Source organism: Zalophus californianus, chromosome 9 (genome assembly GCF_009762305.2).
Source record: "Zalophus californianus isolate mZalCal1 chromosome 9, mZalCal1.pri.v2, whole genome shotgun sequence".
Classification (NCBI taxonomy): Eukaryota; Metazoa; Chordata; class Mammalia; order Carnivora; family Otariidae; genus Zalophus; species Zalophus californianus.
In genome coordinates, this window is record NC_045603.1 from 8,916,731 (window position 1) to 8,929,636 (window position 12,906).

Sequence of the window (12,906 nt, forward strand, 5' to 3'; positions counted from 1 at the left end):
TTGACTTCACACTTGCTCCTTCTTTGTTTATTTGGATATTTACAGGGAACCAGTGTCAAGTCACAGCATCGTACAGTATCTAGTTGATAAAGTGAATCAGTCTACTTAATAATCTTGGTCTAAGAGACAGAAAAACCACAAAATGAGTTTGGCTAAATAAGAAAGCACTATGTTATGCATTTCATAAATGAGACATTGCATACTTCTATTATATCAAAGATATAAAAGTGCTTTTGGGGTAACAATGCATGTTTCTTCCCAAGGGTCCTGCGTAGCAGGTTAAAGAATAGTACTGTTTCGCTCATGGGCAGAGGAGGGAATGGAGCCCACTGAGTCATCCACAAGGCTGAGGAAAGAGCACAGAACATAGGAGTTAAGTGTATGCTCTGCATTTCTTATCAGTGGACAGTATTTCTTCCCACAGTCAATGACCTGACACAGGACTGAGCAAATTATATGCTTCTCTGTAAGAAGTTACTATAGCTCCATTGGCCAGCCTGAAGTTCATTTGGAAAATTCACAAAGCAAAAGGTCTGAGAAACCAGGGCCCCCAATTTCATATCTCTGGCTATTAATCACAAATGAAGATCTGTGGCAACCTTCCCGATTATGGAGGTAGCCAGCCTGTCCCTGCCAATTGTCTTTGGCTCAGACTAGCCCAAAGGCCAAGAACAGGGTGGCTCCTGCTATGCGGGGCAGACCTTTGGTTCTGGGGTTCTATCTGGCAACTGACACACAGAACAGGAGAATTTTTCTGTGTGTTTTAGCTTCCCGGAGAGACTCAGAATTAAGCTGGGACTACATCGTGGATTTTGTGTACTTGGCAGCATATGCTATGGACACTTTTTATAAATCTGAACCAAATGCTAACACAAATTCGTCCTAATTAGACTGACCCAAAGATTCTCCAGATAGCTCCCAAAGTGAAGGGCTCGGTCATGTCCTCTCTTCTTTTGGGATTTCTGTGCTCAGCGCTTGCAGGCCCTTTTACGCGTCTCCCAATTTCCAAGCACATTTCAGGGACATTAAAAGAAATAACTCTTAATAATGAAAAATCAGGTGGAAGGCTTAGGTCCTTCAAGAGGAATAATCTTTATAGAAGGATAAGGTTTATCAGCTCCAAATAAGTCCATCATCTTTATTTATTTCCACATTATACTCTGAACTACCCAAGAGGGATAATAAATAATCGTGGTCTGTCTGTCTGATGCAGAGCACAGAGAGCAAAATCACAGTGAGGCAGTCAGCCCTGCGGGAAAATGAAGCAAACAGCAGAACGACACACAAGCCGCCCACAAAAGCACTATTATGTTTATAGCTTCCAACAGGATTTGGACATTGCAAAGGCACCCATCACGAACTGGACACCAGTTTTTATGACCTTCAGGGAAGGGTGAAGGGTCTTGTCCTCTATCACAGAAAACGTCATTTCCTTCTGTTCTCAGACCCAGTGGGATTAAGTAATTTGCAACAGAACCGGCTTCAGAGCGCCTACGGTCTAACATCTCACTTGACAGAGAAGGAAACTGAGGCCCAGAGAGGTTACAATGTCTTGTTTAGAGTTATGCAGGGAGTTTCCAGGAGAGCCAAACGTCAGATTCCCAGGAGCTCATCAAGCGTTCCTGTGTCTTCAGAACACAGTGCCCAGACTAGTGTAGCAGAAGGAGCCCTGAGTATCAACTTCACAGCCTTGGTCTTAAGTCTTGGTGGACGTTAGTAAAATGACCTTGAGAAAGTCATGTACATTCTCGAGCTTTGCTTTTCCCACACTGCAACATGAGAGTAAAATATGTGGTGTGTCTACCTCAAAGATCAAATGAGATAATGTGTGAAAACTCTTTTGAGGGGCGCCTGGGTGGCTCAGATGGTTAAGCGTCTGCTTCAGCTCAGGTCATGATCCCAGGGTCCTGGAATCGAGCCCCACATCTGGCTCCTGGCTCCTGGCTCGGTGGGGAGCCTGCTTCTCCCTCGCCCTCTGCCTCTCCCCTGCTCATGCTCTCTCTCTCTCTGTATCTCTCTGTCTCAAACGAATAAATAAAATCTTAAAAAACAACAACAACAACAAAAAAAAACCTCTTTTGAAAGACTTTATAAGACTCAGGGTGAAATAACTTCAGATAAGGGAAATTTTTCCTGTCGAGGATATCTGAATAGACTCCAGGGGATTCATGGACCACTGGAAATTTTGCATAAAGACGCGTGTGAATGAGCGCTAGCTAGGCACACTTTTGTTTTTTTATCTCTCCCCGGGGAATTTCTATAGCTTCTGTCAGCTTCCTAAATGGGTGGCTGACATTCTCCTCCAACCCCTACCTCACCACTGCCAGTAAGAATCTATGTGCTGTGGGTATCAACATATTTATGATCAACTCAAAAGGTTGGTGTGTTAAAATACAACGGTTTTTGTGTATTGAATGTACGGCTGAGATTTCCTGCTGGCTTTACTGATTCAATAATCTGTGTTTTTAGAACAAAAATCTATTTGGGAGAGGGAAGCTAATCTGACCTCCCATTTTGCTCCATAAAGGACTAAAAATCTATGGCCTATAAAATGACGAATAGAAACTTCAAATTACAAAGCAACCAGGGTTTTTGTTTTCCTACTTGTGTACTTCCCTCGTAATATTTCCTGGTTATCTGAAAGAGATTTTTTTTAAAGTCATATTTAACAAGAGAACTATCTCCTTATTATTTACCGAGTTCCTACAGAGTTCTCAGCACTTTGTTTCCAGCATTTTCCCATAAAGCACTAGACAAAAGACACAAATCATAAGCCATTTGTAGGCTGCCACATTATGCCTGTGGTTGTAGAAGGCTGAGCAGTGTAGAGAAAAACAAATGAAAAAGTATTATTCATGACCAATTGATCAATTAGGCTGCTTTTCATTAAAAAACATAAAAAAGCAGAACCAATTTAGCAATGACTGTGCTCGAAGTGCATAAAAACATTAATGTTGGATTTTTTTTCTCATTTATTTTTAGTTCTGGTTAGAAAATTCCACTTGAGAGCTTTCTGTAACAGCATTTGAGGGAGTGAATAAAGACAGCGCTGGAAAACTTTCATAATGCTAATGAAGGGGTAGGGATGGATACTGGTTTGTAAGGCCTTTTGTATACAGTTATATGTTCCTGAAGCAGAGACTGACTTCTGGAATATCTAGGGTATGAGATAACCAACCAGGGAAGTTACCTACTTACGAGACTTATCCATCGTCCCATAAAGAAATCCAGTGGGGCCTTTTACAAATATGACAATGGCTACACTCCTGCGTTTTAGTGGTAAAACCTTAATACAGTACAGAAATGTGAAAAATAAGAGGGATTTTTTTTCCCTCTTGACTATATCAAAATACCATCTCCTGCCCCACGGCTCTGAGGACTCGTAATTCCCCTCTTGTATTATTCCTTTGTGTCTGCTTCCTTCCTAGTCTTTCAGTTCTTTATTTTTCAGTTCCTAGTGATCTCTTTTGTTTAAAGGTTCTCATACAGAGCCTTAAGCTACATAAATGCAGTATGTGCACTCATCTCTGCTTAATGTAGTGCTATCATTCCGATGAACAAAACCTAAAATCTATTTTGGGAGCACCGGTCCCAGATTTTCAATAACTCAGAGTAATTTAAAACCTGGCTGGTGGTGGCACAAGGGTCCTGCTTCCTATTCAGTTCCATTTGTGTCATTTCTCATTATAAGTTCCAGTCTTCGGAGAGAACGCTTGGGAGTCAGACTGCCTGGGTTCAAATCCGGACTCTACCACCTACAAGCTAAGTGACCTTGTGTAGGTTTCTTAACCTCCCTGTCGCCGTGCTTCCTCACTTGCAAAAGAAGGATAACAAAGCCCTTACTTCATTAGGCCCTCATGAAAAGCATATGAGTTCATGCCTATAAAGGAATAGACCAGTGCTGGGTAAATAATACTAACAGACCACCATTTTAGGGACTTTACATGTATAAATTACAGTTGCCCCTTGAATAAGGTGCGGGTCGGGGCACTGTCCTCCGTCCCTACCTTCCGTTCAGTCAAAAATCTGTGTATGACTTTTGACTCTCCCCAAACTTAACTACTAGTAGACAACTGTTGACCAGAAGCCTTACCAATAACACGAACACTCGACTAACACAAATTTTGCATGTTCTATGTATTATACAGTGTCTTCTTACAATGAAGTAAGCTAGAGAGAAGAAAATGTTACTAAGAAAATCATAAGGAAAGGGGCACCTGGATGGCTCAGTTGGTTAAGTGTCTGCCTTCGGCTCAGGTCATGATCCCAGGGTCCTGGGATTGAGCCCCACATTGGGCTCCCTGCTCAGCGTGGAGCCTGCCTCTCCTCCTGCCCCTCCCCCACATTCTCTCTCTCTCTCTCAAATAAAACCTTTAAAAAAAAAGAAAATCATAAGGAAAATATATTTATAGTACTGCACTGTATTTATAGAAAAAAAATCCGAGTGTAAGTGGATTCGCACAAACAAACCCATGTTGTTCAAGGGTCAACTCTATTGAGCCTCTAAAACAATATGGTAAGATAGGTACCATTATTACCCTCATATTGTAGCTTAAGAAACTAAGGCACAGAAAGACTAACTTGTCCCATCTGGCCCAGTAGTAGCTGGAGGATTGGCCTCAAACCCACAGCAAGCACTCAATAAATGTTACTTATTATTGTTGGAGTTATTGCCTGAATTTATCCACTCAATAATATTTGCTATCGCTGCTAAAAATGAGGAATTTGTATGTCTAATCCTCCTTCAAAGGGTATAAAAAATGTGTACGATCCCGAATGGAACAGTCGATTTTGGCAAGGATTATCACCTAAAGCCATCAGGTGACATTGGTTGGGAAGTAAGATACTACCACAGTGTCAAAGCGTCACCCACTCGGAGAACTTGTTAATTGCAAAAGCAGAAAAAGTACCTTTACAATGAGAGCTCCCTGGAGTGAGATCACTACCTCGAGCCATGATCAAACTGAGAGTCACAAATAGAGGGACAACCTGGCATTTTGTGCCTCCTGATGAGATGCAATGTGGAGCACCTTACAAAAAAACGTTCAGTCGAAATCTAATCAATGCTTAGGCCGAACTTGAGAGTTTACAGGAAATACAGGGGGTAAAGGAACAAATTAAATGACACCACGAGGCAACAGTAAATCTAGGACATGGGACATCCTACAAGTTAACTGACCTAACTCTTTAAAAAATCCAATGATCTAACATAAAGCCCAAATGTAAAAATGTGCTTTTCTTTATAAAAATTAGATCCTACTTAGGGAGGGGGGTGGGGGGATGGGTTAGCCTGGTGATGGGTATTAAAGAGGGCACATTCTGCGTGGAGCACTGGGTGTTATTGCACAAACAATGAATCATGCAACACTACATCAAAAACTAATGATGTAATGTATGGTGATTAACATAACGATAAAAAATTTAAAAAAAATTAGATCCTACTTTTTTTTGAGGTACAGACGACTTTGAGGGTCAGGTGGTGAAGTTTAGATATGGTCTAAATGTTAGATCATAGTAAGGAATTACTGTCTGTCTTCTTAGGTATAATGATGGTGTTGTGGTTCTACAGGAGAATGCCCCTATTCTTAGCTGTGTATCCAATTATTTAGGAGTGAAGTATCACTTTTTCTGTAACTTACAAATAGTTCACAAAGAAATACACAAAGATGGAACAAATATGGCAGAAAGATAGCGGTTGGTGAGCCTAGAAGGTGAGTATAGAGGTATTCATTGTACCAATATTTCAGCTTTTTTTCGTTCGGACATTTTCTTCACTTTCTTCATGAATGTCTTACATCTTCTTTGGAGAGCATACGAGATTTTTATTCATGTACTTAGTAATAGATAGATTTTTATTCATATCATATTCATTCATAGTTTCTTTTAGTTCTCTATAATGTTTGTGAATGTGTATTTAAAAAGAAAATTTTAAAAATCACTTACTGGATTTTTACTGGCTCAAACTTATTGAAACCTAGTAGTAATGTTGAAGAGTGTTTGGTGCTTAATACAGGGCCCGATACATAACAAATGCCCAATAAATGTTTATAAATGCTTATTTGTTAAATTTATTTTGTTCCTGAGAATTTTAAGGTCTCAGCCAAGAAAGAAAGAAAGAAAGAGAGAGAGAGAAAGAAAGGAAAGACAAAGGAAGAAAGAAGAAAGAAAGAAAGAAAGAAAGAAAGAAAGAAAGAAAGAAAGAAAGAAAGAAAGAAAGAAAGAAAGAAAGAAAAAGAAAGAAAGAAAGAAGGAAAGAGAGAAAGAAAGAAAGAAGAAAGAAAGAAAGAAAAAGAAAGAAAGAAAAGAAAGAAAGAAAGAAAGAAAGAAGGAAAGAGAGAAAGAAAGAAAGAAGAAAGAAAGAAAGAAAAAGAAAGAAAGAAAGAAAAGAAAGAAAGAGAAAGAAAGAAAGAAAGAAAGAAAGAAAGAAAGAAAGAAAGAAAGAAAGAAAGAAAGAAAGAAAGAAAGAAAGAAAGAAAGAAAGAAAAAGAAAAGGGACACATGAGGCTGTGTTCTTCCTTTGTGGATCAAGATATGCTTTAGCAAGTATTTGAGATGGACAAAATGGGGCCAATCAACTGCATCTTTTGATTCAAATAACTTAGGTCACAAAGATTCTTGACCACATTTTGAATTTGTTTTAGGACAGCATGAAAATAAAGAATCTGGCCCTAGGACTAATCCAGCAGCAACTGTTACTTATTTAAGAATTCTTGATGGAATCACACTTAATGATACATTTTTGAACAATTGTGGATTTTTCTTGGCCCAGGAAAAGAGGCAAGTCCCACTCAAGTTTAGGTGTGAGCGCTACAAGGCACCAACACCAGCAGGCATTATTCTCTGAGAATCAATAAACTTGTGGGAATTGGGGATCATTTTCCACTTTTCCAGAAGGCCATGGTTCTAAAAGAGATGGCTTCAGCCAGTAAGTGAGATATATTTTGTATAAAAGTGGGAAGAAAATGATCAATATTCAAAGAAATTATTAATAATGATACAATTTTGCATTTTCATAGTGCCTTTTTCCTAAGGCACATCCTATCTGTGTGAGATCATTTATTCTCATAATATCCCTGTGAAGTAGACAAAGAACAATTGAAATAAAAGAATAAGAGGGATTTTCATCAGGACAAAAGATGTGGAAGATATTCAAAGGATATTGTATTAGCAATAGCAATATTACTCAAATCGATATTGAGCAAATCGATAGCGTCCCTCCCCTCTGTTCAGTAAAGTCATTAAAAAAAAATAAAACCTATTACAATTTAGGGAAAATAAGCTTACAGTTTACTCTACAGGAGACACTCCAAGTCCAATCCAAAAAGGTAGTTTTTTTCAATGACACAGGCCTTCTCTCTTTACAGAAAAACAAAGTTCTCAAAAAGAATACAAATCATAATTTCTAAAACTTGAAATTTAAATGCACTTAGATGGTTCTGTATTTACATAGTGCTCTTTATTTAATAGTGGATCCTTTTATAAAGAGGTTTGCCTTAAAATTATATTATGAATATTAAGTTTTATAACCAATACTGGGTTGTTCAAGCAGAGTCTACTTATACTAAATGTTCTTTCTGAAACCAAAAATAATAAAGAAAAAAAGGGGACCCCACTAAGGAACTTATCAGTCTATGATAAATGCAATTGTATAGAACAAAAGATGCTTCAGCCTGAGGTTTCCCACCCTCAGATGACATAACACGAGCACGTGCAATCTTTTCCATTGGAATTTTAGATCTAAACATTTCCCTCTTAATTTATCTGGGGATGAGTATTTTTGGTAAGGTGCAGATTAAGTTACATATACCTTATTAACAAGGCCTCATTCCAGGTGTATAAATTCAGAATTTTTAAGTTAGTGAAATCCTTGGTGGGTATACTCAACCCTCATATTCAGGAGTAGGTGGGGGAAAGAGCACAAAGGAGCTGTCTTCGGACTCAATGCCTGAACTGACACCATCTTAGGGACATGGCACTAATTATTAATAAAGAGACAAAGATAGACAATACTCTCTCAAAACCCATTTCAACAAAAAGTTCTCTTTTTGTAAAGAAATCCAAAGTGGTGTTCTTTGGAAAGGCACCATAAATACTAAGAGAAGTAGAAATGTAAGTAAGAGAACAATCCTGGCCCCACAGCGCCAATGTTCATTCATTGTTGCCTTAACCTTCATCCCCATCCTCAACTGGGTTTCAATGTTGACTATGGAGAGGTGGGATTTCACCTCTGTAATGGGTCTAATGTCTCTCCCTGGGATGGCTCAGAAGCCAATTAGTGGGGAATGTTGTGTGCTGGGCTGGAGAAGGAACAAGTTCCTTTGCTGGAAGTCGAATCCCATCACCACAAGCATTGTTACAGCAAAAGATTTACAGACCTTCGCGGATGGACCGAAATATGAAAAGCAATATTTAGAAAACCCATGGGATTCATTTTCATTAGATTTGACTCATAGAGAACATTCTGCAAAGTATAAAACTGTTCAAGAGCTCTAGAGTGTATGGCCCGATGTTGTCCAATGACATACCTTTTTGAAGAGAAGAGGTTGAGTCTATGTCTTGGCTTTGACACCGAGTTAATAGTATCTTCTCTTCCAAGAAGGAAGATGAAGTCAAACACCAAAATTACTGCATTTCAGAGTGCAGATCCACCTTGTGCTGTCTTCCAAGGACCTCACCAGAACAGGGTACGAGTTCACAGATCCATTAATAGTGCCTCCACCTGCCTTACTTCTTACTCCCTCCTCCAAACTACCCCCAGTCAGCCCTGCAGTCTGTAGGCAAACCACACAGGAACTAGCAGACACAGGGCTTCAGAGAGTTGGGCGTGAGCCTTAGATTATGTGGTTTTGTTTTCTTGCTGCCAGAGTTGAACTAAAATGCAGGAGGTTCTCTGAAACACTTTTGCTTCTTTATGCTTGGTTTCAATTTTAACAATTTCCTCCCTGAACAATTTTGTTCACATAAGAAAACTTTGAATCCTGGAGATGATCCACCAACAGGCTGCCTCTCTGAAGGAAAACTCTCATTTTCTCTTATTACATCCAAGAATCTGGAGAAAAAAATTAGGACTTCTTCGGAGAACTTATTTAATACCACCCTGGGATCATGCACGAAGCTAAAATCCCAGAGAAAATGCTTTCTTAGTACACTCAGCCATAATATTTACTCTTAATCCATAACATTACCCTTAACAAAAAACGAAAGAAGAAAAGCTCTGAGCCAGGATGACTTCTAACCTCAGTTTGGCCAGTCAGGCAAGAGCAGAGACTGGTTCTTTAGATCTCGGGGATTTCCCTTTCTCCTGAGTTGGTTGGGCTGAAGGATTCCTGGGATTTAAAGATTTTTCACTGACCTAAGGTTTTTGTCCCTGCCAACTTCCTTAGTTCTTACCTTCGATTTTGCGAAAACCCTCCTTCCCCTTTAGGTTTCCATACCAAGTGCAACTTGTGAAGGCCTCTCCCTCTCTTTGCCCTTACTAGAAATGGATTGCCAATGATGCATCTTTTGCACAAAATAAGAAACATTGCTACCTGCTAAGTGGCACCAGTCAGAATTTGGGCCCAAGAGAAAGAGGGAAATATTGGCTCACAGGATGCTCCCAGCATGAATCCCTTGAAGGCTAAGAAGGAGGGTAGCATATAAGACTCAGTTTGGAGTTCTAAAATTTAAACTCATTCTACATTATGAGATGATATCTTTTTTTTTTTTATCTTTTCACCCCTTTATCCTAAATCTTGTTCAAAATTTCCTTTTTTGGGGTAGGATTTCTCTTTTGCGAACCACTTTTATTGAAATAGAAAAGAATCTGGTTTGGAATCATCAGAGAATTTTGGTCACAGTCGTAGGTGCTCAATAAATATTTATTGAACGAGTTAAAGGAAGGAATTTGCTACTCCTAACTCCTTAATACAGGCTTTTCTTTTTGTTAATGCAGGTTTGTTCAATTTTCTTAAATCCGAGTTGTGTCTCAACAGGGTCCTCACTATTTCCACATATTATAAAGATAGAATTTTAACGGTAACAGCGTGTCCCTGATTTTAAACAATAAACATCTTAATGTGGCCCTCAGTGTTCTTCAGTCTTCATGGTCTAAGGACGTTCTTGGATCCCATAATTATGGCCGGCAGCTTCATAGCTAGATGTCAGACACTGAAGTCCTCCGGCCACACTCCTAATCCCAAGTCAGTGGTATTGAAGTGGTTGAACAGTGAGGCCCTGAACTCGCACGGCTGGGGAGTGTGAAGAAAGGAGAAAAGATAAGTAGTGTTCTGTAGAAAGTATCATGGAGTTCTCAGCTTGCACCCCAATGAGGAGGCTACTTTTCCACAGGGTACTATCCCCCTAGGGAGCAGAACAGAACCCCTCCCCTTACAAGTGTGGGGCAGAACAGGAAAATCTCAAAGAGAAGTTATTTCAGAAGCAGCAAATAATGATCAACAGACGTGTTATAGAGCATACTGACAGGGGAGCAAGGCCACTCTAGTGGCTTATTTCATGGATGCTCTGTAATTGAACAAGTGCAAAGGCAGAATCTAAGAATAAAGACTCTAACGTGAGAATGCCATCATTTCAGTCCTCGCAATCATGGGATTCGCAGAAAATATCAGCAAAATTGTGAGGATTCAAGAATCTGTGAAATGTGGACTTACTCATAATGGAGAATTTTCTTTAAAACCATACTCATTTACAATTTTTCAGCAATTCCTTTAGAGGGGTCATCATTTTTGTTTTGTTTTGTTTTGTTTTTTAAAGATTTTATTTATTTATTTGACAGAGAGAGACACAGTGAGAGAGGGAACACAAGTAGAGGGAGTGGGAGAGGGAGAAGCAGGCCCCCTGCAGAGCAGGGAGCCCGATGCGGGGCTCGATCCCAGGACCTCGGGATCATGACCCAAGCCGAAGGCAGACGCCCAACGACTGAGCCACCCAGGAACCCCGAGGGGTCATTGTTAATATCAGAATCTCTTGTATGTAATTATGTTTAATTTACCTTTATGGTAAAATGTGTACTTTTCATTCAATAGTACAGATTCAGACATTCTCGTTTCATTCATTCATTAAATGTTTGAATACCTAGTCTGTGTTAGGCCTGTTCTAAGTGCTGGGAATATAGCAGTGAACAAAACATAGTCCTTGCCCTCCTGGATCTTATGTTCTGGCAGAGAGAGAAATAATTAGTTATGTCAGATGGTTGTACTACTACAGAGAATCATAAAATGGGGCAAGAGTTAGAGGAAGTGTAGGAGGTGGGGGGTTGTGATTTCATTGGGAGGTCAAAGAACATTTAAGCTAAGTCCAGAACAAAGTGAGGCAACCAGCTTGATGGCTCTCTGGGGAAATAGTTTGCAGGTATAGGGACTAGCAAGTGTAAAGCCTTATGGTGGGAGCAAGCTTGATGCAATGAGTGAGGAGGAGAGGAGTTATGATGGAGGTCAGTGAGGGAGCAGGGGCTGGAACACATAGGGCCTTGTTGGCCATGGCAAGGTCTTTGATTTCATTCTGAGGAAGATGGGAGCCAATGGAAGATTTTGAACGTGATCTAATTTGGGTTTTAGGTCTTAGAAGAATAGCTCTGATTGTTGTGTTGAGATTAAATTGTAAGGGAGCAAACGCAGAAGCAGGGAGACCAGTTAGAAGGCTACTGCAATAGTCCTGGCAAGAGAAGGTTGCACCTTAGGACAGGTGGCGGCAATTGGAGGTGTTGGGAAGTGACTGAATTCTGAATATACGGGGTAACCATAAAGTCTGGAAACATAAGTGTTATTATTTTATCATGAATTAGAATGTGGCATCAATAAGCCATTTATCACCTACCAACCCTCATTGGTGGCCACTCTGCATTAAAGGCGAGCTGATTATATGATGTGAAGTCTGAGAGACAGAGGGGTGCCAACGATGACTCCCAGGTTCATGGCCTGAGAAACCAGAAGCAAGAATGTGTCCTTACTGAGACAGGGAACAAGCTTGGAAGATCAGAAGTTTGGTTTGGGGGTGCCTGGGTGGCTCAGTCAGTTAAGCGACTGCCTTCAGCTCAGGTCATGATCCTGGAGTCCCGGGATCGAGCCCCACATCGGGCTCCCTGCTCAGCAGGGAGTCTGCTTCTCCCTCTGATCCTTCCCCCTCTCATGTGCTCTCTCTCTTTCTCTCTCTCTCATTCTTGCTCTCTCAAATAAATAAATAAATTAATTAAAAAAAAGAAGTTTGGTTTGGGGCATATTAAATTTGAGATGTCTATGAGAAATACCAGTGGGGATGTCAAGATAGATATGAGTCTGGAGGTCAGGAGACGTTAGGGCTGGAGATAAAAACTTGAGGGCTGCTGAGAGACAGACAGGTTATTTAAAGTTATGAAGCTGGATAAAGCCAACCAGGGAATGAATATTGATAGAGAACAGACCGCTTCAAAGTCGAGAGGTCAGAGAAATGAGAAGAAACCAGCCAAGGAGACGAGAAGGAGCAATGGTTTCCTGAAAACCAAGTGAAGAAAACTTTGTTCACTTTTATCAAACTCTGAGTTCAGGGGAAAAACACACCAAGTTATTATTGTAAAACCATATCTGTATTTGGTGAGTGCAACTAAATTATGGTGCCCCCAAATGGAAGAAAGCAGAGAAGAAGAACCTCTCACATAATGTTACTTTAACGAAGTTAATTCCACTAGGTAGGTAACACTTTACAGTTTTGCTGAGCCTAGTCAACAACCTTTCAGATACACCCAAAGATTCATTCTAAAAGGAGGAAATGAATGGGTTTAAAAAGGAAAAACTGGGATCTCCAATGTTTTCAAAATACAACAGGTAGATTTGTGACTGAGAATGTCAATGGAGGGGGTGCCTGGCTGGCTCAGCTGGTGGAGCGTGCGGCTCTTTATCTTGGGGCTGTGAGTTTGAGCCCCACACTGGGTGT

At 40.1% G+C, this 12,906-nt stretch overlaps 2 protein-coding genes across 6 annotated transcripts in view; one reads left to right on the top strand and one right to left on the bottom strand.

Moving 5' to 3' along the window:
- Nucleotides 1-8,788, bottom strand: part of GRAP2 (GRB2 related adaptor protein 2) — a 63,809-nt gene extending 55,021 nt beyond the window's left edge. Inside the window, exon 1 of one of the 2 annotated variants that reach the window (XM_027593476.2) lies at nucleotides 8,526-8,788. The gene's annotated coding sequence lies outside the window, so the exon portion shown is untranslated. The remainder of the gene's footprint in view (nucleotides 1-8,525) is intronic. The other variant, XM_027593473.2, reaches the window with a different exon arrangement.
- ENTHD1 (ENTH domain containing 1) overlaps nucleotides 1-12,906 on the top strand; it is a 174,155-nt gene that overhangs the window by 49,939 nt on the left and 111,310 nt on the right. The window lies entirely within an intron of this gene.